The sequence below is a fragment of the Symphalangus syndactylus genome, chromosome 1 (genome assembly GCF_028878055.3).
Source record: "Symphalangus syndactylus isolate Jambi chromosome 1, NHGRI_mSymSyn1-v2.1_pri, whole genome shotgun sequence".
Lineage (NCBI taxonomy): Eukaryota > Metazoa > Chordata > Mammalia > Primates > Hylobatidae > Symphalangus > Symphalangus syndactylus.
In genome coordinates, this window is record NC_072423.2 from 57,306,626 (window position 1) to 57,333,583 (window position 26,958).

General features: G+C 35.1%; 1 long non-coding RNA gene across 1 annotated transcript in view; it reads left to right on the forward strand.

Moving 5' to 3' along the window:
- Positions 1–26,958, forward strand: part of LOC134731764 (uncharacterized) — a 108,144-nt gene that overhangs the window by 30,647 nt on the left and 50,539 nt on the right. The window contains exon 2 of the long non-coding RNA XR_010114355.1: positions 9,536–9,611. This is a non-coding gene — a long non-coding RNA (uncharacterized lncRNA). The remainder of the gene's footprint in view (positions 1–9,535; positions 9,612–26,958) is intronic.

Consider the following 26,958-nt stretch of genomic DNA (forward strand, 5'->3'; position numbering starts at 1 on the left):
GCACATGTGATCCTCCCTCCTCATCCTCCTGAGTAGCTGGGATTACAGTTGCTCACCATTGTGCCCAGCTCAGAAGTGTATTTTCTATAGCACACTGAAGTTGTTGATATAAATCTGATGTAGATTCTGACATGTTAATTCACACACACACACACACACACACACACACACACAGAGAGAAAACATTAGAGCAAACATCAACAAAATAATATAACTTAGAAATCAGAAATCATTAAAGGAATAAAAAATGTTACTTCAGCTAATATTTTAGTGCAAAAAAAAGTTAAAGAGAATTAGAGAAATACACACACACACACACACACACACACACACAGAGAGTCAAGAGACTCCTAGGTTAGAGACAGACTTCTAATGGCTAATAGAAAAGCTTGCATTGGTCTCTCATGCCTAGATTCCCCATGAGACAACACCATGAATGCAGATATCACCAGTGTGTACATTGATGTTTGTAGCATAAAAAAGGAATTCCAAAATTAGGAATCGCAGAATTTATGTAGGTCAGCTGACAAATCTACCTCTACTTCACTCTGAAGAGAGAGAGAACAACCCTTAATCTGAAATGTAAAGAAATCTTCCCAAGGTAGAGAACTAGTTTTCAGGTTTGGAAACCCTAGAATATAAACAAATGGCTTCAGGGAATTGGGAAGTGACTATTAATTAGAAGCAGATTTATTTTGGGAGTGACACAAGTGTTCTAAAATTAAAACTTGGTAATGATTATGTAACTGCGATAACACTAAAACCATTGAATTGTACACTTTTATATGGTGAATTAAATTACCTGTCAATAAAATTTTTAAAAGTAAAAGGTATGTCCTCTAGTAGGAATTTCTCAATTCAGGGTCACAGATTAATATTGGTGTGGAGTGAAATATAACAAAGAATGAGGTTTATTTTCAAACTAAACATATTCAATTTAAAAGATATGAGGAAAGAAAAATAGCTTAGAGCAGTTTGAGCTATGTCTGGTATGCAAAATTTATTAGGCCCAAAGAAACATGAGTATGGGACTTCAAACTCATGAAGTCTCCATGACTTCATGAGTCATTTTCCTGGAGGCAATTGTTTAAATGCATTTGTTCCTGACTAGCTGCCTCACCCATTGTCTTTATGTTCTAAACTTATGATACAAAAAGCATTGTGTAGCCAATCAATAGTTGATGTTATTTTAGTGTGCATTATTGGTAAATAACTTAGGAACTGCCTCTTCTTTTTCTTTAAAAACCTACTTGAAACTGCTGCCCTGAGTATATATTCAGGACAACTTGAATATGTGCTTCTGAGTTATAATCCTCAAACTTGGTCCAAGTAAAATATCTACTTATATTAATTTTGACTCAGTTTTTTCCTTTAGTTTGACATATCTTATTATATTTTCAATTTAATTATCTCCCAATTTTGTGTGTGTTTGTGTGTGTAAATATTTCTTTTGTTTTAGTATATGCTTATATGAATTAAATGTATTATTAAAATAAAAATGGAAAATGTTGCATATATCCCAAATGCTCCTTCCACACCATAAAATAAATATATTTGCAAATATGGGGCCTATCAATTGTCCAAGGGTAAAGGGTACTAATGTTGACCTAAAGTTCTTGTAACTCAGCTTCTGTTTTACTGAGACACAGTAAAAGGGCTTTTCTTTATATTTTTCTCATGTAGAATTACGAACCTTTTATGCACTAAAGATCTATGCTAAGTACTATGAGTTGATGCACTTCTGCTCTTTCTATTTTGGAATCATCATGGTTAAACAGGAAAACACATGGGGAAAGGAGAAAGAGATGGAGAAAAGTTGTTTTCTACTACCCTCTCCCAAAAAGAAAATGGCTAACACCTCCTGCTGTGTATAACAGAGCTTGCTGAATTCTAACTGACAATTCACAGAAGAGCTTTCTGTAAACAGGAGCTTAACATTTAACTGCTAACATAAGAAATTTAGAGTAAATTGAATTTTCTATGGCCTCTCAGGTCCAGCAATGGAAATCAAGAAGCTGAAGAAGCCATGCTTAGCTGTTGCTAAGTTACAGTGAATACCTATTGTAATGCGCGTGGATGTACATTAATTCCAAGTACTGTCATTATGCACTGTGGTAATACAAAGAAGAACAAATAGATTTAAAATGATTTTTAAACTCTTTAAATTAAACAGCAGTCAAATGTTTTTGTTCTTTTTTTTTTTCCCTTTGTCTTCAAGGTTTTTTTGTTGTTGTTTTTATTAAAACTTAACAGTAAGAGAAAGAAGGAAAATGTGGCCTTACAGGTAGAAATACACTATGTTTCTGCCTATAAAGCAACAAACTAGAAAGCAGTTCTAAAGAGACATAATATGGGCATATATACAATATAAATGGAGATCATATATTTAATAGTTTCTTGGTGTTCAGTGACAACACACAGCTAATACTGAAGCTTACTTAGAATAAGGTTTATTTTGAGACAGAAATTTATAATTTCCCCCTGAAAACCAATGACTATAACTCAGCTATCCAAAGTTCCAAAACCAAGAAAGAGAAAATCGTTTGTACGTCATTTGGCAGCTAATATTCCTTACAATATCTCTTCACTCTAAGGCCCAAAAAGCTGACATAATTTTCACATTTTCTAAGAATTTTGAGAAGATATTTAACTCATAGCTTTAAAAAGACAAAGGCTATTTAAAACAGCATTAATCATTATTGATGAAGTGTATTTTACATGCAATATGCTAAGCAGTTTACTTAAGTTCTTTCTATATAATGTATGCTAGCTATAGTACATATGTCTTTACCTATGTCAATACCACAAGTATAACTAAAACTAACATAAAGATAAACTTGATATTAATTCATAATCTCTACTCACTGAGGCCAGTATCCTTTTGTTCTTTTTTTCTGGGTTAATTTATTCCTGCCGGCCTGCCATCCCATTTTCTATAGCATCATGCTTCTCTGGACTTTAACTGTTGTGTTTTCTCATAGTCAGTCATTCAATCAATGAATAATTGAATACCTAACAGATGCCAGGTGTGTGCAAGGCATGAAGAAAACACTGGCAAATAGTATCAGAGTTTCTGGCTTCTAAGAGCTTGTGACCCTCCCCAAAATTAATTAAATGATTACACAAATACATATAAAAGTGTGCCTATAATAAGTGTTATGGAGAAGTTTAGGGTGTCATGAAATCACATGCTAGAGAAGCTTGAGCCAATCAGGAAGATCAAGAAAAGCCCACCAAAAGTAAGAACTGAGATGGGACCTGTAGGATGAGAAGGCATTCAATCAGGCAAAGTGAGCAAAAACAGAGTTACAATCACAGGCATGGGAGTGTATGTGTGGCATGATGAGGAACAAAAATGAGGGTAATTCAAGTTGTGAGTGAAAGGCTGATGTGAAATGAGGCATGAGGCTAATGGAATAGGGACCAGTTCACATAGTGCCTTGAGCAGCATGTTAAGGAAGTTGGTATTTATCCTAATAACTATTGAACTTTATTAAAATAGTGTAAGCTGTGTTCGGTAATAGAGTTGGAAAAGTGGGAAAATAGGCCGCGCAAGGTGGCTCACGCCTGTAATCCCACCACTTTAGGAGGCCGAGTTGGGGTGAATCACCCGAGGTCAGGAGTTTGAGACCAGCCTGGCCAACGGTGAAACCCCGTCTTTACTAAAAATACAAAAATTAGCTGGGCGTGGTGGTGGGCACCTGTAATCCCAGCTACTTGGGAGGCTGAGGCAGGAGAATAACTTGAACCTGGGAGGTGGAGATTGCAGTGAGCTGAGATCATGCCACTGTACTCCAGCCTGGGTGACAGAGGGAGACCCCACCTCAAAAAAAAAAAAGAAAAAAAAAGAGAAGAAAAAAGAGGGAAAATGAATAAATATGGACAAATCTCTTGGAAAGGTACTGTTTTAATGTAGTTTAGAGTGAACAATAGTTTGCATTAAGGTGGTGGTAAGTTCCGGGTAAGTAGAAAGATTTGGAAAACATTTAGAAATTAACATAGGATTTAAGGTGTGGGAGAAGGATGTGTTAAGGATGACTCCTATGAAGATTCCTTTTGCAGATTTTGGGGGGTATGAATAAATTTAGTTTTCAGCACACTAAGTTTGAAGCACCTTTGAGAAATCCGAATTGAAATGTTTAGTTCAACAAGTTCTAAACTAGTGGTTGAATTATGTCAGTTGCGGAGATGTTGGTAGAAATTGAAGCAATGTGGATGCCATACATTATAAAGACATTATGAAGTGAGAATAGAGCAGATCTGGGAATAAACTTTGAGTATGTCAAACATTTATTGACCATATACAAAGGGACATTTCCAAAAGAGGAGCTAAAGAATGAACAAAGACGTCAGAAGAAATTTAAGAAAGTGATGTGTACGGGGGAGAATATATCAAGGAATGAGAGTTTTAAAATGTTGGATGTTACGAAGATGCCAATTAACATGAGTACTAGAAGATTCCTATCAAACTGAGAGACAAGGAGGTTAGACATCAGTGATCATAATAGATTTTAAAAATCGAGTAAAAACAGGAACAACAATCATTTTCTCACACTCATACTTGGGGTACTCTAGCCTTCACTCCCTTCATCATACTGACTCTTACTGGAAAAAGCTTAGTCCTAAATGAGAAATATAACAAAAAATAGCAAAAAGTAAAAATATAATTCATTATTTTATTTTTTTATTTTTATTATTATTATTACTATCTGAGACGGGGTCTCGCTCTGCTGCTAGGCTGGAGTGCAGTGGTGCGATCTCGGCTCACTGCAACCTCCGTCTCTTGGGTTCAACGGATTCTTCTGGCTCAGCCTCCTGAGTAGCTGGGATTACAGGCGCCCACCATGCCTGGCTAATTTTTGTATTTTTAGTAAAGATGGGGTGTCACCATATTGGTCAGGCTGGTCTCGAACTCCTGACCTCGTGATCCACTCACCTCGGCCTCCCAAAGTGCTGGGATTACAGGTGTGAGCCACCATGCCTGGCCTCATTATTTTCAAATAAGGAGTAAATAAAATGTGAACAATAGGTGAGATAATAGATGCTGAAACTGCAATTATTTCAGGAAAAAATTAATTGATTATTATTTTTTTTTTTTTTTTTTTTTTTTTTTGAGACGGAGTCTCGCTCTGTTGCCCAGGCTGGAGTGCAGTGGCGCGATCTCGGCTCACTGCAAGCTCCGGCTCCCGGGTTCATGCCATTCTCCTGCCTCAGCCTCCCGAGTAGCTGGGACTACAGGCGCCCGCCAACACACCCGGCTAATTTTTTGTATTTTTAGTAGAGACGGGGTTTCACCGTGTTAGCCAGGATGGTCTCGATCTCCTGACCTCGTGATCCGCCCGCCTCGGCCTCCCAAAGTGCTGGGATTACAGGCTTGAGCCACCGCGCCCGGCCGATTATTAAACATGAGAAGGTAAATGTAAAAAGTGGCACATTCTATATATCTCTACTTGCTAATTTAGTATTTTGCCAAATTGTGTCTTGGAGAAAAATAGCAATAATTTTCTCAATATAAATGACATCAACTGAACGTTTTATTTTTCATATGCTTTCCGGTGACTTGAAGGTTCAAAATGGTCATATGCACATTTTAAAAGAGAGAAAATTGGTACATTTTATGTATAATTTTTCCTTTGCAGATTTTGATATCTAAACTTTATTGTAAAACTAAATTCTGGAAAATATTAGAAATAGTCAAAGGAAAATCACACTCTCTTTCTGGTAAAATATTCCATATAAATTAGTAATGATATAAAATTTTCCTGAATTGTCAATACAATAGATGCTGCCACAGAAGAACAGGGTTTCAGACAGAAGTAACTATCTCTGACAGCTCAATTTCCCATACATTTAAGATGACGCTATCAGTCAGATTAAAATAAATCTTTTGTATCCTCAACCTTTGTCTCGATGATAATATGTCCTCAACAGTGTGTAGTCAGGCAAAGATTTTCCAAGCAACACAGACACAATGCATAATTGTTACATCACTAAATACTATGCTTGTCAGAATTATAATCTAGTCATTTATGGCTTTTAAACTCAGCTTCATAATTCATTTTACTGTACCAGCTCAGATTAATGGATAGAAAGCCCTAAGATTAGTTTGGTCTAATTAGCAGTAGTGCCCACTTGTTCTGGACTAACCTATCTATTAAGCGTTTTTATTCCTTAATCGTTATAATATTATTTATCTCTTCCCTAAACACACACATGCACACACGCGTGCACACACACACACATCACTTTTTTTCCCTTTAATAACCACCTTTTCTATTATTTTTCCTTAGAATTTCAAGAGAGGGAAAACATAGGTCCAAGTGTTGTATGTGTTAAATTTATTCTTTGCTCTAATAATGGAATCTTGGTGTATTTCCATTACAAACACTATTTGCTCCTTAGAGCATTGACACATAGAAATTCCTTAAGTGTACGGAAAGTCCTGCAAGTTCACAAGTGAGCAGAAGCCTTGAAAAGTACCCTTTCTCTGTCATTCTTATTGACACATATCCATCAACTCTGTCTTGAACAACAAATAACACTGCATTATTTCTCTCTCTAACAAGGATTTCCGTTTCAACAATCCAATGAAGCAAAGTCCAAATCTAGATGCAACTGACCAATACAAAAGACCCAAATTATGGGAAATAATAAGAGGTGCTAAGATTTTTGCTAATTTGACACCTTTTTAATTTTTTTAATGTCCTCCAAAATGACAAGCTTGATTTGACATTTCCATAAAATGTAACTTCATTATCCATTTTTAGCTTATTTTTCAGATATTTTTACTATGACTATCATTACAATATTTGTAAATATTTACTTTGGCACTTTCTTAGTAATATACTTTTTATGTAATGTCAACCTTATTTCAAAATATTATATGCTATGACTCAGAATGTAGTAGAGGCAGATCCCTCCATTTGTGTGTCATGATTATGAGAGCAATTTTAAAAAATTAAATAGATCAGATAATTTCAAAGAATAAGCCAATAATTTTCATATTTCTACAAGTTATAATAGAGCAGTATTGATTCTTTGTCATTGTTCCCTTGAATATTACAAGTTAAAAATATAAAACATTATACACAATAAGTTGTTTCTTTTACTATCCTATTCTTCCCCTTCCCTCTTTAGAGGAAACTATTATAAATTCGGTATGTATCCTTCCAGTGTGTGTATGTATGTGTGTGTGTGTCTCCATAAATATATAGCTTTTTGGAGAGTATATTCTTTATTGTCATAAGTGACATATGACAATATTTTATCTAACTCAGCACTGTTTTTAATATCTAGCCATAAGGGTAAATATAGGCCTGATTTATAGATCTAGATTATTCATTATAATTGTATGTTACTCTTCCATAAGCACATACTACAATTTATGTAACCCCTGGAAGTTGGAATCATTTCTGATTTTTCATCATAATAAATAATATTGTAATAAATGGATTCCCTTATGCCCATGCACATGAGTTTCTCTAAAGTAAATAGCCACAAATGGAATCCTGAGTTATAGGGTATATTCATTTTCATACATATTAGATATTGCAGAACTGCAGGGGAGAAAATTTCACTTGGCTTAGCTGTAAGAAAATTATTGCCTTTTCATACTTAATGTCTTTGCTAACATATATAATCAAAACATCTATGGATCAGGATTTAAAACCTTTTTCTGTCAAAAGCAAGGATTCAATAGTTATAATTTGATCATTTAGTGGATAAATAGTAAATAGTTGGCATTGTTTCCAAGGCTGAAATCTTGATAAACATGAAGCAAGCAAAAGTGAATAATAATTTCATAATTTTATGTTGCTAAAATAATAGTCTTTTTCTATTATTTTTATATAACCAAAATCTTATATTTATATGCCATAATTATCACCTAAAATTTTATATATTTATACATATATATGCATATTTGGCTGGAACCAAATAAACTAACAATTCATTTTAGCTATAAAGTAAAACAACATTCAGGCAACATAAATTATTAATACTTTGGGGTACATCACTGTTTCGTATTCCCCAGAATGAGTATAAATGTTTTCACAGAGGAAAAAATAATGCCTCAGTACTCACAGTCATTTTTAAAATATATTACCTATTACTACTTCCCATTTATTTTTATCTACAGCCATTCTACTCCCTCTAGTATTAGAATGTTTCCCAAATATAAGATTGAATTTTTATTTTGTTTTTAAAATCGGGTGATAATATATTTTGAAAATGTGATGTTGCACATGATGAAACGATTTCCTTGCATACTGACACTGACGTGTTTAAATGTAGGTTTCTTTTTCTGCCATGAGCTTCAGAATTGCACCTGATTAAGTTTAACAGGCAAGAAAGATACTTTCTCTTTGGATCCTGATCCTATCATTTTTTGGTTTACTCAAATGGTATATATTTTAAACCAAACTAGTGTTTTTATCCTAATTTGTCATCTGTCTCTCTCATTTTCACTAATATCATCCTCTCCAATTAAGGAATATCAAACAAATTCTTACTTTTTACCAATATACAACCGTCATCATAATTATCCTCAATATCATTAGCATAAATTAGGTGATTGACATTACTTGACTTCTGCCCTCTTTCCTTTATTTCAGATGGTGCACATTTCATTGTTCATATGTACATCAAAATGTATGCTGGTTTGGTTTCAGGCAGATTTCATTTTGTGTTCTTTATTACAATGCCCATCACTTTACTCCTGTATCCTGATATTCACTTCCAATATATACTGACTTCTTGACGATAGTGGATTCCTAAAAGCTTTGGAAGAAATCATTTACTTCCTCTTTGCAGTGGCTGGCCATGCAGTCCCAGTGAAATCAATCTATGTTCTGTAAATAAATTGTTAATAAACACACTTATTGGCATCAGCCACAAGAATAGATAAAATCCCCAGCCAATTATTCCATTGTTCTAGGAATTGCATAGTTGATTTGCAGTCAGGTACACCCTCTTGATAACCTATGTAGGTTCTCTGTAGGAATGCTTCCTGAACTGCATACACATTGCCCCATTATAGAAAAAGCCCTGGAGCAATCCAAAAGTCTCTGGTTCCTGCAAAGTCAAAGAGAAAGCTGCAAGTCATCAAATCTTCTCCCTCCTTCCTAAGAGATGTAGAATTTGTGGCTAATAAAACAGACCTTTTAAAAAATGAAGAAAAAAAGCAACTTGTATAATCAACATTTATAAATTGGATCAAGAGAAACATATGTCTTTCTTTTTGTCTTTTTCTCTGCAACTCTTTCCAATTCCACCTGAAATAAGATGGAAAATGCCAATGGGTTGCTCCCCATGAGAGCAGTGCCAGCCAGCAGTCTAGAGCACCGGCTTCGAGAAGTAGGGGCATGATCAGAAGGGGCAGGTGAGGGAAGAGTGGTGTCGGGTGGGCTGTATGCAGAAAAGAAAAAAAGAGAGAAAGAGAAATATTATTTTACTGGAAAGTATCGTGTAATCTCCCATTTCTGGTATTTAGATATGGATGTGCTAATTTTGTTTTTTTGTTTGTTTGTTTTTGCAGTATGGTTTAAGAATCTTCATGATATTGACTACAGTAATTACAACATTTTGGTCAACAATGGATCACCTAAACAAAGGTAGTCCCATAATATTATAATGCCATCTTTTTATTGTACCTTGTCTATGTTAAGATATGTTTAGGTAGACAAATACTTACCATTGTGTTACAATTGCCTACAGTAGTCAGTACAGTAACATGTTGTACAGGTTTGTAGCCTAGAAGCAATAGGCTATACCCTACAACCTAGGTATGCAGTAAGCTATACCATCAAGATTTCTACAAGTGCACACTATGATGTTCACACAATGATGAAATTGCCTAAGGACTATTTTCTCAGAATGTATTCTTTTTGTTAAGTGATGCATGACTGTATTTGAAACATACTATGCTCCCTTTGCAGGTAGCCTACTCCGTGGCCAATTTTGTGTGTGTGTGTGTGTGTGTGTGTGTGAATATTGCATGCGTTCCCCCCAAAAAAACAGCTTTCTTTGTTTTTCAGGTTAATGTGTGAGAGTGTTCATAATATATTAGTCCAAATTTCATTTCTTATTCATACCTGTAGCACCTTTACATATTAAAAATAATTGTTATCTTTCAGTGTTTGAGAAGGGCATGTTAGAAGCCCCCACTTTGTCATAGTTCAGGCTTCTCTTCTAGGTTCTAGAATTGTTGCTTTTCTCAATTTTGGGCTATTTAAAGGAGTATAAGTCGATTTTTCCATTTATTGACATGTACTACTATTCTTTGTCTCTTCTAATGTTTTTATCTCAATTTTCTTTGGCACTTAAGGCTTTCTTTTGGTACAGGTTTTTCTACCTTTTTAATTTAAGCTTTTTATGATGCGCTTGTTTAATCATTCCTAGCAAAATAGTATTAGATTATATTGTTGATGCAATGTAAGGGTCCTCCCTCAGTCTAAGTTTGATGTATTTACATTTCTTATCATTTTTGTCATATTAAAAATTACTTCTGCATCCTGGCTAACATGGTGAAACCCTGTCTCTACTAAAAATACAAAAAATTAGCTGGGCGTGGTGGCGGGCGCCCATAGTCCCAGCTACTGGGGAGGCTGAGGCAGGAGAATGGTGTGAACCCAGGAGGCGGAGCTTGCAGTGAGCCGAGATTGTGCTGCTGCACTCCAGGGCGACAAAGTAAGACTCCATCTTAAAAAAAAAAAAAAAAAAATTACTTCTGCAATCTTATTTTGTGCTTAATATTGTGTCTTTTCCTACCTTCCACTATATGAATCAGACTTTTGTTTCTAGAACTTAAATCTTATTAAAATGTACTCTTACTTAATTTTCTCTTATCATTTTTTATGCTCATCAGTATCTATGACTTTCATTAAATACACATAGATGTGCTGCAAGAACCTTAGTATGTTCTCCATTTTACTGAATTACCGAACTCACCCTCCATCTTTATTCTAGAAAGTTAAATCTATATTGAGAATACATTTATTTGCCACTCAGATTTAGATAGTTTATTAAGCTATTTAATTCCTTATGCAAAGTTCTTTTTCCTTATCAATTTGAAAATATTAGTCCATATTCTTGCATTCAGAACATTGTTGAAAAGTCTGATATCAATTAATACCTGTCTCTTCCTAGGAAACTTGCATTTTTGAGTGATTTTTAGAATGCATCTTTTTTTATTTTAATTTTTTCTGTAATTCCTTTGCAGTTTGGAGTGATTTTTTTTCTTTTTCTTATAATATAACTTTGAAACTCTACATAACTTTTCAAGTAAGACCCAATATCTTTATTTAATTCAAGGAAATCTTTAATTATTATTTCATTAAATATGTTAACTTCTTTACCTTTTTTCCCTTTAAGACATGAATTATGGATACATTAATATTTCTGCTTTTTAATCTGTATTTATCTCTCATCTCACTTTTAAGACTTTGCTCTTTTTAGATATTTTCTAGAAGAGTGCTGGACCTGATCTTTCCCCTAAGTAAATTGTTTTAGGTATAACTATTACACACTTTAAGTATACACATACATATATACTGATTTATATAACACACATCATATGCCATTGATTTCAACATGCAAACATTTCCCCTATTTCTCTGAAAGTGAGATACATCTAACAATTAACATCTCACACTACCCCACTGTCAGGTACCAGTCATTAAATAGTTACTACTGCCTATGCTTGCATGAACTAGGTCATAGGTGTTCATAACACTGTGATTAAAAAAAAATTCTCAGTGCTATTAATACTACACATTTGGGGTTTAATTTCTTTGTAAAATTTAAAAATATTACACTATAAACTGACCTTAAAAGAAAATTTTCTGTATATACAGCAAGGCATGGGAATCAGGTATTTGTCTTTGAAGGAATGAACACAGTTTCATAATGCTAGCAGCACAATAACTAAATACTTTAAGAGACCTAAGAAGGGAAGACGACTTCCAGTAAATGAAGCTATGTTGTATTTTGTAACTGAGTTATATACAAAGGCTTGTAGAACACAGGCTATATCAGTCATGGTTCTCCAAAGAACCCATAGAATGTATACACAGAGGAAGAAAGAGATGTATTTTAATGAATTGGCTCATGTGATTGTGGGAGCTGGTAAGTCTGAACTTTCCAGGGCAGAGTCGCAGGCTGAAAATTCTGGCAGGGGTTAGTGTTTCAGTCTTGAGCTGGAAGTCTGGAAACTCGGGCAGAATTTCTATTGCTGCAGTCTGGAGGTAGAAATTCTTCCTCTTCAAGGATCCTTGGCTTTGGAATGATTTAATGAAGTCTACCCACATTATGGAGGGTAACCTGCTTTACTCAGTGTATACTGATTGAAATGTTAATCACATTTAAAAACATTTTCAGAGCAATATCTAGACTAGTGTTTGACCAAACAGCTGGGCACTATAACCTACTCAAATAGACACATGAAGTTAATCATTATACAGGTCAAGCAGGGTAACTGAAGGCAGGATACATTGTCAAATCCCTAATAATTCATCAGAGAAATTTCAAAATAATGAGAGGCTGGTGTGACCAACTCAGAATTAGGTGTTGAACATCAGTTTTTAAGAAACTTTCTGCTGACTTTAAACAAAAGTTAAACTTTCTGCTGTTTACTTTCCAATGGTGTATTTCAACAGTTTGGGGAAAATAACTATGTGTTTAGTAAAATTTGAATAATTGCAGATAAAATCTTGGTGTTCGTACATAGGCTTTGAGCCAATACTGTGCTTGCTGAAGATCCTAAGCAAATCAATATAAAACCACAGATTATGGGGAATTTACAACATAGTATGTCTAGAAGAGTTTTTATCAATAAGTATAATAAAAACCTTAAAAGATAAAAGATAAGTATAACAAAAACTCTAAAGGATAATATGTAGCATTTTTTCTTATGGAAAATAAGATAATAGTAAATGATAAAATAAATAAAAAATAATAAATGATGCATTCTGCAATTAAAAGCAACTTATTCATAACTTTTTATTTCAACCTCATATTTCCAAGACTGTCACTTAATTCTGATAAAAGTTATTTTAAATTCCTGCTGTGTCTGGCCTACTAATTTGTCTTCTTTTTCTATAAATGGTTCAATTTTCTTTCCGGAATTTTTCAGCTACATCAGGATTTGTACCTGTAAGTAAAAATGGAAAATCTGTATCTTAACTTTACTCCTCCAGAGGAAGGAACTTACAGCGTAGGGGATAGGGTGAGGGAGGTGTAGTATATGTCAGAAAAACAGAGAGCCTTTGGGGTAGCAAATTATGTTCATTCACTCCTTGCCTTCCTCACACCTAACAAGGCTACAGTATCTACAGAAAACCTCCCCAGAATTCTTCACAGCTACTAATGTTTTAGATGGCTGCTTCTCTGGGTTGTAATTCACTAGCTTACTGAGTTGGGGATGAATGGGAGGTTGGGTTAATGTAGAGGTGAGGCTCATATTCTGATGGTGTGAACCATGACAATTATACCAATTGGGAAAATGTGTTACCTGTTGGTAAGCAGATGCTGTTTGAGTCCCGCATCTACCCCAGTCACTCAGAATCTCCCTCATTATCCAACAAGCAGAGAAATACTGGCTGGCACAGAAGGGATCTCCATGACCAACTACACCATTTGGATTAGTCAGGAGTGGAACACAGTGCATTTCTCCATGGGTCATCACTACAGCCACTGTCTGTTCTAGCTAATCAGTGATTACACCTTATCAATTATTAAATATTTTGCTTCTGAAAGTGGAAGAAACAACCAGGGCTATGTAGCCTTTTATGCTTTTAATTGTATGCTCCTTACCCCATCCAGGCTACAGCATTACTTCTCAGCAGATTAAATCTTACCTCTGGCTCCATATAATTTTCAAGTGATCATCTTCTCTTTACCCCTAATTCTTCATTAAAAAAAATAGCTGTACAGTAAGCATTGGAATCAGCTGTTTTCCATCCTTAAATATGTTACTTTTATAGTATAGGTAAATAAATAATTTTAAATGTTTAACATTAACGTAAGAAATACAATGTTTTCATTAATCTGAGTCCTTAATTTCACTTTATTTTTATAGCTATTACACAATGAGTGTATTTTGTCATAAAGCTCTTTTGTTATGTTGCAAAGCTCTAAATTCATAGGTGCTTTACATAAATATAAAAATAAAACAGCTTTCCTATTTGAACAACCCTAATAAATTATGTAAGTTTTGTTGCCTCTTCTCATACTGACTTGGGCAAGCAGAAAATGAGTGTTAATCTGACAGGAGTATTAGATTAGGGTGTGCATATTTGTTCCAGATGGCAATGGCAATACATTTGCTAGTGGAAAGAGGAAATTGGAATAAAACATATTGCAAATTTCTAAACCTGTCCAATCTAAATCACCACACTTAACGTTTTCCAAGTACTTCAAGAAGTGTAGTATATTAAAAAGAAAATATTGCTACCAATAACTCATCCCTCTCTAATCTGTCACCCTTGCATCACAGTTGGGACTAGATATTTGCCCTCAAGATAGATGTGGCTGGTGATGAGTGTCTTAGGACTCATTTATGCCTGGCCATGGTTGGCTCTCATTGGCTCCATCTCAATCACCTCTACAAGGGCATCTAATGAGGCACTCCTAGTTCTCAATGTGATTCCAAAAAAGCAGAATTTAAAAAACCGCAGAAGTCATAGTCCACAATACTCAGGCTTAGTCCTTTTATGAAGTCTAATCTATTTTTGGAAAGTAATTGGCTTTCTTAATCAGTTTTATATTGGTCCAAAAAAGAGTCTGGAAAAAGAGCTCTTCTCCTGTCCTTATCTCCAAAATGAAGACAATTACAAACATTTTTTAAAAAATCACCTAAGAAACCATTTAAATTCAATTTTTTATTGTCCATAGCTGCCATTGTTAAAGAGGGATAGATACATTGAAACCAAGGGCCAACAGAAATATCATCTCCATAGTTGCTACTTTCCACAGGAACACTGGTGACTCACAAACCCTATTTCCAGCTGAGATCACTTTGCCAAACTTCTACATTCTAAATCTCACATCACACTGGATATGTCCACCTGGATTTCTACTAAAATTAACATTTCCAAACCAAAGTGATCTTTCCCTTTTTTAAAACAAATTTCCACCTCCATGGACTCACCACTAGCTACCCATATGCAACCACCCACAAAGGTTAAAAAGCTGAGCATCATTCTTGGACTTTATTTCCTCCTTTTGTTCAATTAACTCTACACTCCTCTGGGTTTTACTGCCTGGCAATGCCTGAAATATGTTTTCTTCTTTCATCCCTTCTGCTACAACACTAATTTAGCTCTTTACACATTTTTGGACTTCTACAATAATATTATAATCTTTTTGCCCTCCAACCTTATTTATTTATCTTTTTGAGACAGAGTCTCACTGCACACTCAGGCTGAAGTGCAGTGGCACCCTCTTGGCTCACTGCAGCCTCCGTCTCTTGGGTTCAAGCTATTCTCGTGCCTCAGCCTCCTAAGTAGCTGGGATTAAAGGTGTGCGCTACCATGCCTGGCTAATTTCTGTATTTTTGGTAGAGACAGGGTTTCCTGATGTTGACCAGGCTGGCCTTGAATTCCTAGCATCAACTGATCCACCTGCCTTGGCATCCCAAAGTGCTGGGATTACAGGTGGGAGCAACCGCTCTGCCTCCTACCTAATTTCTACTCTCCAAACACCACCATGGAGATCTATTTACAACTCAAATTTCCTCCTTCAGAATTCCTTATTTTTTATATCAGTTTCCCCCCCAGTCACAGGATACTAAAGTTCTGGAGGGCTGTTCATTGGTGTTCATTAAAGGACAAATACATACATGAGGACAACAAAATAAGTTTGTGAGTGCTCAATATTAGATCTCTCTTTTGTACAGTCACAATACATATTAGCATATTGCAACTTTGGGAAGTCCTGCAGTAAGGACACCTAATTAACTTATTTCCTCCAGCCTGAGAATTTCCTAAAAATCTATGAAAAGAGAGCTTTTAATGAATTCTTATCAGCATTACATTGAGCTCTACAAAGAATATTTGGGAAATCTCTGGACTGTATGATCAAGTCCAAATTGCTTAAAAAACAAGTTCGAGGCATTCCACATTATGATGTCCATATATCTCTCTAATGCCATCTCCTGCCACTGACTGCTTCAAGCAAGATAGAAATAATTGCTGTCTACCAAGCTGTCTACATGGTGCTATTTTAATTTTTTATTATTTATTGGGCCTTTTCCCATTATCTAGAATGCCCTTTACTTCTTCTCTATCAAATCAACTCAGACTTAACATTAAAAACATTCCCTAATGGCGCCACTGCACTCCAGCCTGGGTGACAGAGTGAGACCCTGTCTCGAATAAAAAAACAAAACAAAACAAAAAACCCAAACCAAACAAACAAAAGACAACACTCCCTGACTCATCCCAGGTAAGAAAGTTGCATTTAAATTGTTTTTCTATAATTTCCAGTGCATATTTCTATTCTCAGATTTTTTACATCATTTTCACTAGACTTTGAGTTCCTTAAGGATAGAAACCATCTTATTAATCTTATCCACAATGATTGGATTTATACAGTGACTGGATATAATAATCACCAGATAATTACCAATGAATGACTATATATTTCAAATCATGTAAACAAGAAAAGAATATATTACCAACCAGTTTATTTTTCTATCCAATTTGAGCAATTCTTTGATTGAATTAAATAGTTTACTAACTGCAAAGCCCCGTTCTAGGTGTGTATGTCATCTTTGATTAGAATTTGTGATATAGTAGCAGAGACACACATGAAAAGAACCAACTCTAATTCAAAGGAAAATAAAATACATGTTACAATGGGAGTAAAAATCCAATTTTTATGAATTTAATAAGAGGAAGGACATAATTTTTACTTGTTTCAGAGAAGTAATTTCTGAGTTGAGATTCAAATAAAAAACAAGTTTTTCATACTCAGAGAAGGATATACATGAACAAAATTATGGAGGCCTGAGAATGTGTGATACTAATACTGCATAGCTCAGTATGCCTGAAATTAGAATCCATTAATAATACAATGAGATAAGAGGCTGCAAAGTCCCAGATGATCTGAATGCTATTCTTAGAAGATGATCACGGTTGTTACATTTAGGAAGTACAATGTCAGTTTGGAACAATTTCTTGCTTTCTTTTCCCTCACTGTAAAAATAATTTATGTAGGAGATAGGTTTTTAAAAGGTATTATGTTTGAGAGTATACTGTATCAAATAACTATATTATTTATTCAATTATTTTCCCTAAAAAGAAAATAAAAAAAGAAAAATGGAAATTAACCAGGATAATGTACCATCAAGGAAAAGACCAAAGCTTCCATGATAATTTCATTTTAATTAAAATATTTGCTTGCCTAAGCAGGTCACTTTGAAAGAGACCTCAGAAAAGATATTCTCATTACCAAAAATGACACATCCAGAGATTTCAGAGAGATTTAGCTTGAGAGTTCAAGAAGGATGGAGGGAGTGCAGAAGAATTTAGCATCTAAGAACTAAAGAGTTGCATGTTTTGAAAACCAGATTTTTAAAAAAGGAAGAAGAGGGAAAAAAGAAAAATAAAAACTTACTCTATTGAAATATTGAGGTTAGCTGTAGACAGTAAAGGAATAAAAGACATGAACTAGTTTTCAGCCAAGTATTTAGGACAAAAACTTGAATTTAGATTTTGGTGATATTTTGGACCTAATTTGTAGTAGGGTAAGCAAATGTGAGTAATTTGGATGCTCCTTTTTTTGTTGTTGTTTTTGTTTTTGTTTTGAGATGGCGTCTCACTCTGTTGCCCAGGCTGGAGTGCAGTGGCGCGATCTCGGCTCATTGCAAGCTCCACCTCCCGGGTTCATGCCATTCTCCTGCCTCAGCCTCCCCAGTAGCTGGGACTACAGGCGCCCGCCAGCACGCCCGGCTAATTTTTTTGTATTTTCAGTAGAGACAGGGTTTCACTGTGTTAGCCAGGATGGTCTGGATCTCCTGACCTCATGATCTGCCCGCCTCGGCCTCCCAAAGTGCTGGGATTACAGGCGTGAGCCACTGCGCCCAGCCGGATGGTACTCTTTATAGAGGTAATGAATTGAAGTAGTCCCAAAGAGCAGGACAAGAAAGAAGAATTAAAGTCATCAGCCAGAATTGTCTACAATGGAGCTAGGCAGGGGGCATCAAGAGGTTGCAACTTCAGGTAGCTGTCATCAGCTTCTCCAGAAGTTATTTTTTGTTGTTTTCCCACCCCCAGCCCTCAAGCAGGTGTTATGGTACAGTAGTGGGGGCCAGAATTGCTGTGGAGAAGAAATTGAGGGTAAATTACATAATGAAGGGACTTTGTGACTCTGTGCTAATCTCACCAGGTAAAATTGAGAACTAAACTGATTATCTGAATAATTCAAGCAAATAAAAATGCCATCCTTTTACTCTCAGATTTGGGTAAGAAAGATTTGAAAAGAAGTCAAAGAACCATTTCACTTCACCTTTGCAAAAAATGTACAATAAAAAATTAATATTTTTTAGAAATCTAATAAACAATTCATATTTACAGATTGATTTTCTATTGTTATAAATATATTTTATTCTTAAATGAGAATGAGGTTTTTGAAATAAAATTATGGCCATAAATATTACATATATTTAATACATTTATAGATATCATTAATTGTTTTGTTTTCAAGCAACCGTAATTAATTCTCCTTAGCATGTATTCAGTTATATCTCTTAGAAAAAAACTTAAAGGCATTAAACAACAAGTTATGACTGGACTAATTTATGAGCATTTTGGGCAGACATAGGAAAAATGCCTGATGGTGAAAGGTGCTAATTGTTATAATTGCTTACCAGCGTAGAATTTAATGTTTTATGCAGGAAAATTCAAAGTTTACTTGTGTATTAAACTCATAAAGATTGACTATGTAAACACATTACATTGTAAGAATATATACAAGAGAGTAGGGATGAGAAATATAATGCTAGTTAATTGTTTTAATTGAAACTGTGTTGAACAGACATTATCAGAGAAGCTTTGGGTAGATTATTATGTTTACTAGTGCAACTTTCCATGATAGGATCTGTTTTAGCCTTTGTTCCTTGTTCTCTAATTTTCTCTCATTGCCATAAAATTTTATTGTGTAAGTTTTATACGGCCTATGCCTCCAGTGCCTTGCCCTTCAGACACTATTTCGATGTATGTTCTGCTTGACTGGATCTGCATCCTCAGACGCCTGTCAGATTATCAGAGGAGACTCTGGCTTTATTGCCCATAACAAATAAAAGTTATCTCCACTCTTTAAAGCTTATCTGTGACTCTGAGACACTACAAGTTCAACAGCACTCAGATGACAGGAAGCTATAGCAACAATAAGTAGATGAGACAATGAGATTGTAACCATTTGTTTAAAGGATTTAGGTCCTGTTTATAGCCATAGCAAGCCACTATTAATGCTTTATTGTCTTCCTTTAGAAGGACAGATAAGTCAAAAGATAATCTTAAGGTGTGTTTATGAGCAGATAACACCATAGAATCATTACACAAAGGTTTCTGGGAGTTGAAAAGTCAGGGAACCATAGTTCTTAATATCAATGATTAGAGATTAGTTAATTAAAAGTGAACAAAACAATTTACGTTAAAATGTACAACTTTTTATCACTAAAATCAAATAACTTTAGAGTATTTCAGATACTGCCACTAAAGTAACTTGTATACTATGAATTATATTTTCTACGAAATATAATTTTTCAATTAATGGTTGTATGTGACTGCTGTCTTATCTGGCATAGAAGAGGAAGCTTCTAATTGGGAAATTTTTTGATTTTGAAACATGGTGGGGGAAATTTATCCCAGAAAAGTGGAGATAGACAAATAAATGTGATGGTGAAACTGCAGTCTGAAGCTCAACTACAGGCTATAGTTCTCAATAGCTTAAAATATAAAGAAAACTATAACACGTTTCATATTGAAAATTCATTGCCTTACGTCTGAGTTAGAAAGACGGTTTTTCTGTTATGATAATTTCAACTATGTCTTTGTTTACTATATGCCAAATTCTGATTACCATTTTGTATTGGCCATCTGAATGAATCCTCGTAATAGCTTATGAGTAGGAAAGATTTACTTTTATCATTCATGTTTTACAGGTCAGCTAAGTCACGTTTAAGTCGTTTACCTAAAATTACATATTATTTAAGGCTAGTGGATCTGGAATTTGAACACAAACAACTCTGAAAATTGAAGTCAGCTTCTGTAAAGATAAATATGTTCATATGAAGTAGACAAACTTAAAGCATACTTAACATTGGTTCAGTAGAAATGAATTTTTCAGGAACCTTGTGTACATTGCCTACAAATTTAACTTTGCTAAAATGAGGGAAAATGAAGAAATAAAATTCTTTAAGTCATGATATGAATAAGACAATAAAATCCACTATAAAAACCATGGGGATATTGTAAGACACCTATTTACAATAGTTGGTTTCAAATTGAAAAACATTCAATATATTCTCCTTAAAAGGTTAATAAAGGAAAATTATGTATTTAGTAGACCTCCATGGCTTGTATAACCTCACGACTTCCACTGAAGTGGAACACTTACTGATGTACTAAGGCAAAAATACATGTGTCATGTCCAAAGTGTGTGTGTATATATGTGCATTTTGTGTGTGTATAAGTACACACACCCACACACAACATATACAAATACACTTCCTCATTACAGAAAGTCCCTGCTTATTATGTGCACAAGGAATCCCACAACAAATAAATAATTATTCCTGCCAGGAAGGAGCTGTGAATCTCAAATTAAGAATTTTATTGAAAAAGTCCATGGAGTTTTAAGAGCTTAATCTGGATCGTAGCTCAAATGTAGATGTTTTAACTGTGTTATACAAAAAACCATGTGCACTCCTGAGGAAAATAGCCAAGTATAATAATAATAACAAAGAAGCAACGTTGTTTCTGCATATGTGTGTGTGTATTTTTTTTTCAAACATTCAGATAAATGTTTTTCGTCATCAGTAATTCTTTTGAACCAGGTGCGTGACGTATCTCCCAATATTTCTTCATTATATTCCCTAGAGAGACATTATTTCCTTAGCCTAGGCCCTTAAGAGCCTTTCAACACAGAGTTCTACTTGCCATTAATTAATAGAATTGATATATAAAATTTAACCCATTTTTTAGCTCAGGTTTAAATATATTAATTCAGAAATCTGGCACTAGCTTTTCTAGATTAATGCAAACTACTTAGGTTCATAAATGATATAAATAGGTTTATTAATAGTAGAACATCTATTAAACTCAGTTTTAATTGAGCAACTGTTTGCACATTACCCAGTAAAAACACACTATTTACTTAATACATTTTTAAAAGTTCAGAAATAACCTTGCTGAGCTGAATTATCCTTCCCAGTGATCAAATGACTTATGATGCAGTAGTTTCTCACTTGTAAGAAGTGAGGCCAGGAAAAGCCTGGAAAGTAAACCTATGTCTATATGAGTCAGGGAAGTTTCACTAATTCTCACAATAAGATGCATCAGCAGCTTTAATTCCTTCTTTAAAAAATTAGTTTATCTATCATGCCTGTAATCTCAGCACTGTGGGAGGCCGAAGCAGGTGGATCACGAGGCCAGGAGTTCGAGACCAGCCTGGCCAACATGGTGAAACCCCATCTCTACTAAAAATACAAAAAGTTAGCCAGGAGTGGTGGCACATGCCTGTAATCCCAGCTACTCAGGAGGCTGAGACAGGAGAATCACTTGAACCCAGGAGGGGGAGGCTGCGGTGAACAGAGATCGCACTATTGCACTCCAGCCTGGGCAACAGAGCAAGGCGCCGTCTCAAAAGTAAAAAATAAAAAAATTAGTTTGTCTAAGTATACTGTAAAAATACACCCATACAGTGATTTCTTCTATTTAAACATGTTATGTAGGACATGGGACAGGGGACATGTTATAATGTATAAAAAATTCTATTAAACATTAATATATTACTGTCTTCAAGATGCCTTAAAATTAAGATAATTTTTATTGCTGGGTTAAAATTCCATCAATTTTAATAAATCAAGAAGTAATGTTTCATGCTCAAAATGTAAGATGATTATCATCTTCAGATGATCTGATACCTGTACATCCTGCAACTGCACTTATGATAAAACTCTGCTCCCTCGTTTTTTTGTAGCTACTATTGAATGTAACCGAGGAAGCAATTGACATAATTTTATGTCTTAATTTCATTGGTATTATATAGAGTTTTTAACGGTTTATATTATTTTGAAATATAAAATCACCCTATACTTTTTAGGACATACCAATTTATAGAATTGAATAACCAATCATTTTTATGGCTGGAAGAGATAAAATTAATATTTTCAAACTGTTTTCCCAGATTATCTAGGGCTATATAGAATCTGTTAGGGAGCACTGCGGACACCCAAGGGAGGAGGGCTCCCTGTCACTCTCCAATCAGAGCACTTATGTATAATTGTGTAAATGTGTGTGACTCTTAATTGCAGTGTCCTAATCATGAGATATAAATAAGCCAAATTCTCTGTAGCATTCATTATACACTAAAGATTTGTAAGTCATGGTTTACAAAGAAGAACCCTATCCGTAGACACACACATATTTGTAAAATAGGAAATCTGCTATATATTTATTGATTCAATATTCGTAATGTCACAGATTAATGAAATAAACTACATTATATTGTTGGCAACTCTATATTTTCATTGATTAAATTTTAGATCACTTAAATATTCACTCATTTGTTAAATAATCAAATAACTATTTTTTAGAATATTATCATCAATTTCCAGAATAGGGAGTGTAAAATTTTTTTATGTGAGTCAAATATTGCTTAGTGTGGAAACAAATGAACTATTCATATTTTATCCATCAAAAAATATTCTATTTTATAATAAAAATTAAACTTAAAAACAATTATTTTTGCCAAAATAAATCTCAGTTTAATTTTTAAATACTACTAAGAGGCCACAGAGGTTTGTATTGTTTTCAGAAGCATTACCTAACCTACCCGTCACAGCAGCCTTCAGCTCTGTTTAAGATCACAGAGACTGCGGTTAGTGGATCCAGGATCCAATCCAGCCTTGTCTAACTCCAAATCTCATCCGAATTCCACGGTACTTCACTGCCTGTGATTGTGACAAAAGAAATCAGCCAAACCCTAAAGAAGTCTTTGTATCCTACATAGTTATGCAAAAGTGTTTAATAGTGTGCTACAGTATTAGAATAAGACAGTCTGCCTGGCAACCTCTAATTATCCTTCATTATATTAATACATGAAACGGATGAAAATATTTCAGAAAACTACTACTATTAACTGTGTATTATAAGAATATTTTATTTCTTCGAACACAGAACAATGGTACTCTAGAGAAAAACACCTTGTAAGACATAGAGGAAAATAATAGTTGTGATGATCATGTTAATATTCATTTTTACCTAAACAATGTTTCAGTTATTGTCTCTGTGCAGAACAGATGAGACTCACTTTTAGACATCCCAATTAAGTAGCAAGTAGAAACTTTTCCTGAAATGTTTATGAAACCACTATTCTCTCCCTTCTCAGTAATACACCACTGTGGACTGACAGTTCACGCAGAACCATACAAAAGGCAATTAACTCATCCAGCAGAGCACTATACAGAGTCAATTGTCTGAATTGTATGTATTTGATTTTCAATAGTTGCTATCTGCCAAGAGAGCCTACCAAGTTTACCCTTTAGGAATGGGATAGGGCAATATGATGGCTGTAGGCCCTGAGACTCAAGGATACATTTAGTTCAGGAACTTACGAGGATGGTATTAGAGGAGTAAAGAGTAAGCAGTTAAATTATATTATTTCGAACAAAACAGACTGAAATATTGTATTAAACAAAAAGTATAATTGGCTGTGTAGTCATTGTGCGTTAGCAACTCGCCCGTGAGAATTGGTGGATATATAAATATAGCTAGCTAGCTAGACAGACATGCCATCCTCCCACTGTCTCCCCTCAACTATCAAAATCAAGAAGTCTTGACTCATGCAAGGTTCCCCAGTTGTGGAGTGAGGGTAATAGTAACACCCACTTTACAGTGTGTTGTTAGCATTAATTGTAAAACACATAGAACAGTACCTTGTTTGTAGTAAGCACTCAATAAATTTAGCTATAACTATCGGTGTTGTTACTGTATTGATGGTTATGAATACAAAGATCAGTTGTTAAATGGGACTTCTTTGCTTCAATTCCTGTGTATTCCACTCATAATTACAATCATATATAAATAATAAATTGATTTCATCGCCTTAAATTGCCACCCTATCCGTAAACTCTCTAAAGCAAAGATTGTGTCTTGTCTGTGTGACCTTCAACCCTGCAGCTTCCAAACTTTTTGACTGCTCTTGATTTCCAGACCTATGCTTCTACTTGTCTTTTGGGAGTTTCCCTATGTGTATTGTGGGTGAATGAGTTTATATGAAAGACAGAGAGAGAGAGAGATAGCTAGCTATGCATTTTCAAGGATGTTTGTTATGTAGTGCCCAGCACTTCTGGGTGTTTATAAGTGGGAGGATTTTTCATAATATCTTGTTCACACTAATCCCACTTCCTCAAATTTCAGTAGAGAGCCAAGTCTTACGTGTTTAGGTCTTACATGTTTAGACCCTCCTGTCTTGTGCTTGCATTGAGGATATCTCAACACAATAAGAAGCTAGTCTATAGCTTCTTTATTTAATCCCCAGTTGTAGGGAAAAAAAGTTGTCCTTGCCACAACTTTCTATGAAGCCCATGAAACCCTTCTTGAGCCAGGGCCTCCAGCAATGGTCTCAAACTCACTTCCAGCTTTCATCACTGAAAATCAGGAGGTCCATGCCAGCCCCTCTCAGGGCTTTGAATTTCTTGTCCATTTTACAACCTGTTAAATTATTTATCTTTTTTTGAGAGAAGTTATGTCTCAGTGGTTTCTCTTTGTGAATTTTATATATTCCTTCTAAGTGCCCGAGGCAGAGTAGGGTATCAAAGTGTGAATTGTTTGTTATATCTTCACTGGACATCAGATATCCCTTTTAGAAAGAACATTCTGGCAGCAGGAGGAGGACCAGATTGCAGGGGGTGTTATATTATACCAGTAAGAGGGCTGTTGCAATAGTTTACACATGATTAAAAGGTTCCCCTAAGCCAAACAATTGACTGTTGTAGTAGAAAAATGGGGATTGATTCAGGAGAATATTCAATGGAAGAACAAGTAAACTGCTGTAAAACTAGATATTGAAGAAATATAGGAAAAAATCCAGACTTTTAATAACATTCATTGAATGCTTATAGTGTTCACATGTCTAAGTCAAACGTTAAATATGTCGTCTTTTTTACTATAATATTAGAAACAATTTTATAAAGTACATTCTTGGGCGAGGCAACAGAGCTGAGGCTTGCATACCCAGGATTCAAACTTAGGTGGTCTGTTTCCAGAATCATCATTATTAATCTCAAGATTGTACTCAAGATTGTAGCAATCTGTAGTGTAGATGAGCTATCCATAGGAAGAGACAGCTGTGAATGTGAATGAGTTTAAACTGCCAGACTGAGGAAAATGCATAAAAATTGATAGGATCAAATAAGAAAAATATTTCCCTTTTTTAAAAAACCTTCAAGTTCAGGGGTGCAGGTGAAGGTTTGTTACATAGGTAAACTTGCGTCATGGGGGTTTTCTGTACAAATCATTTCATCGTCCAGGCATTAAGCCTAGTACCCATTAGTTATTTTTTCTGATCCTCTTCCTCCTCCCAACCTCCACCCTCTGAAAGTCCCCTGTGTGTGTTGTTCCCTTCTATATATCCATGTGTTCTCATCATTTAGCTCCCATTTATAAGTAAGAACATGCAGTATTTGGTTTTCTGTTTCTGTGTTAGTTTGCTAAGGATAATGGCTTCCAGCTCCATCCATGTCCCTGCAAAGGACATAGCCTTGTTCTTTTAATGGCTGCATATTTTTCCATGGTGTATCTTCTTTATCCAGTCTATCATTAATGGGCATTTAAGGAGATTCCATGTCTTTGCTATTTTGAATAGTGCTGCAGTGAACATGTGCATGCATGTGTCTTTACAGTGGAATGATTTATGTTCCTTCAGGTATACACCTGGAAATGGGATCACTGGGTCAATGGTATTTCTGTCTATGTCTTTGAGGAATCACTACACTGTCTTCCACAATGGCTGAACTAATTTATACTCCCACCAACAGTGTGTGTAAGTGTTCCTTAAGAAAAACATGTGTTTACACGAATAAATTAAAGTCTCCTCTAGCAAACAGAGTCAGAGACCATGGGCTGAGCCAAAACTCATCTGGGTGTAATTTTTGTGAATTCTCTTATTCTTTCCTTGTCCTTTATCTAAAAGAGAAGCACTTAATTTATTCCTAAATTTCTTGTGTTTTATGATTTTTTGCTCTAATAATAGATATTTGTAAAATGCTTACTCATATAAATGGAAAATAATGCTTTTAAAACTATAGTCAATAACCGGGCGCGGTGGCTCACGCTTGTAATCCCAGCACTTTGGGAGGCCGAGGCGGGTGGATCACGAGGTCAGGAGATCGAGACCACGGTGAAACCCCGTCTCTACTAAAAATACAAAAAAAAAAAATTAGCCGGGCGTGGTGGCGGGCGCCTGTAGTCCCAGCTACTCGGAGAGGCTGAGGCAGGAGAATGGCATGAAACCGGGAGGCGGAGCTTGCAGTGAGCCGAGATTGTGCCACTGCACTCCAGCCTGGGTTACAGAGCGAGACTCTGTCTCAAAAAAAAAAAAAAAAAACAAAAAAAAAACTATAGTCAATAATGTCAGGCTCATTGCAGATTCAGAAGTGCTATTTCAGTGGCCTGTTTACCTAAAAGATAAATAGGAAAAGGTAGCAAAAATAAACATAAATAATTTAGAAAAAGG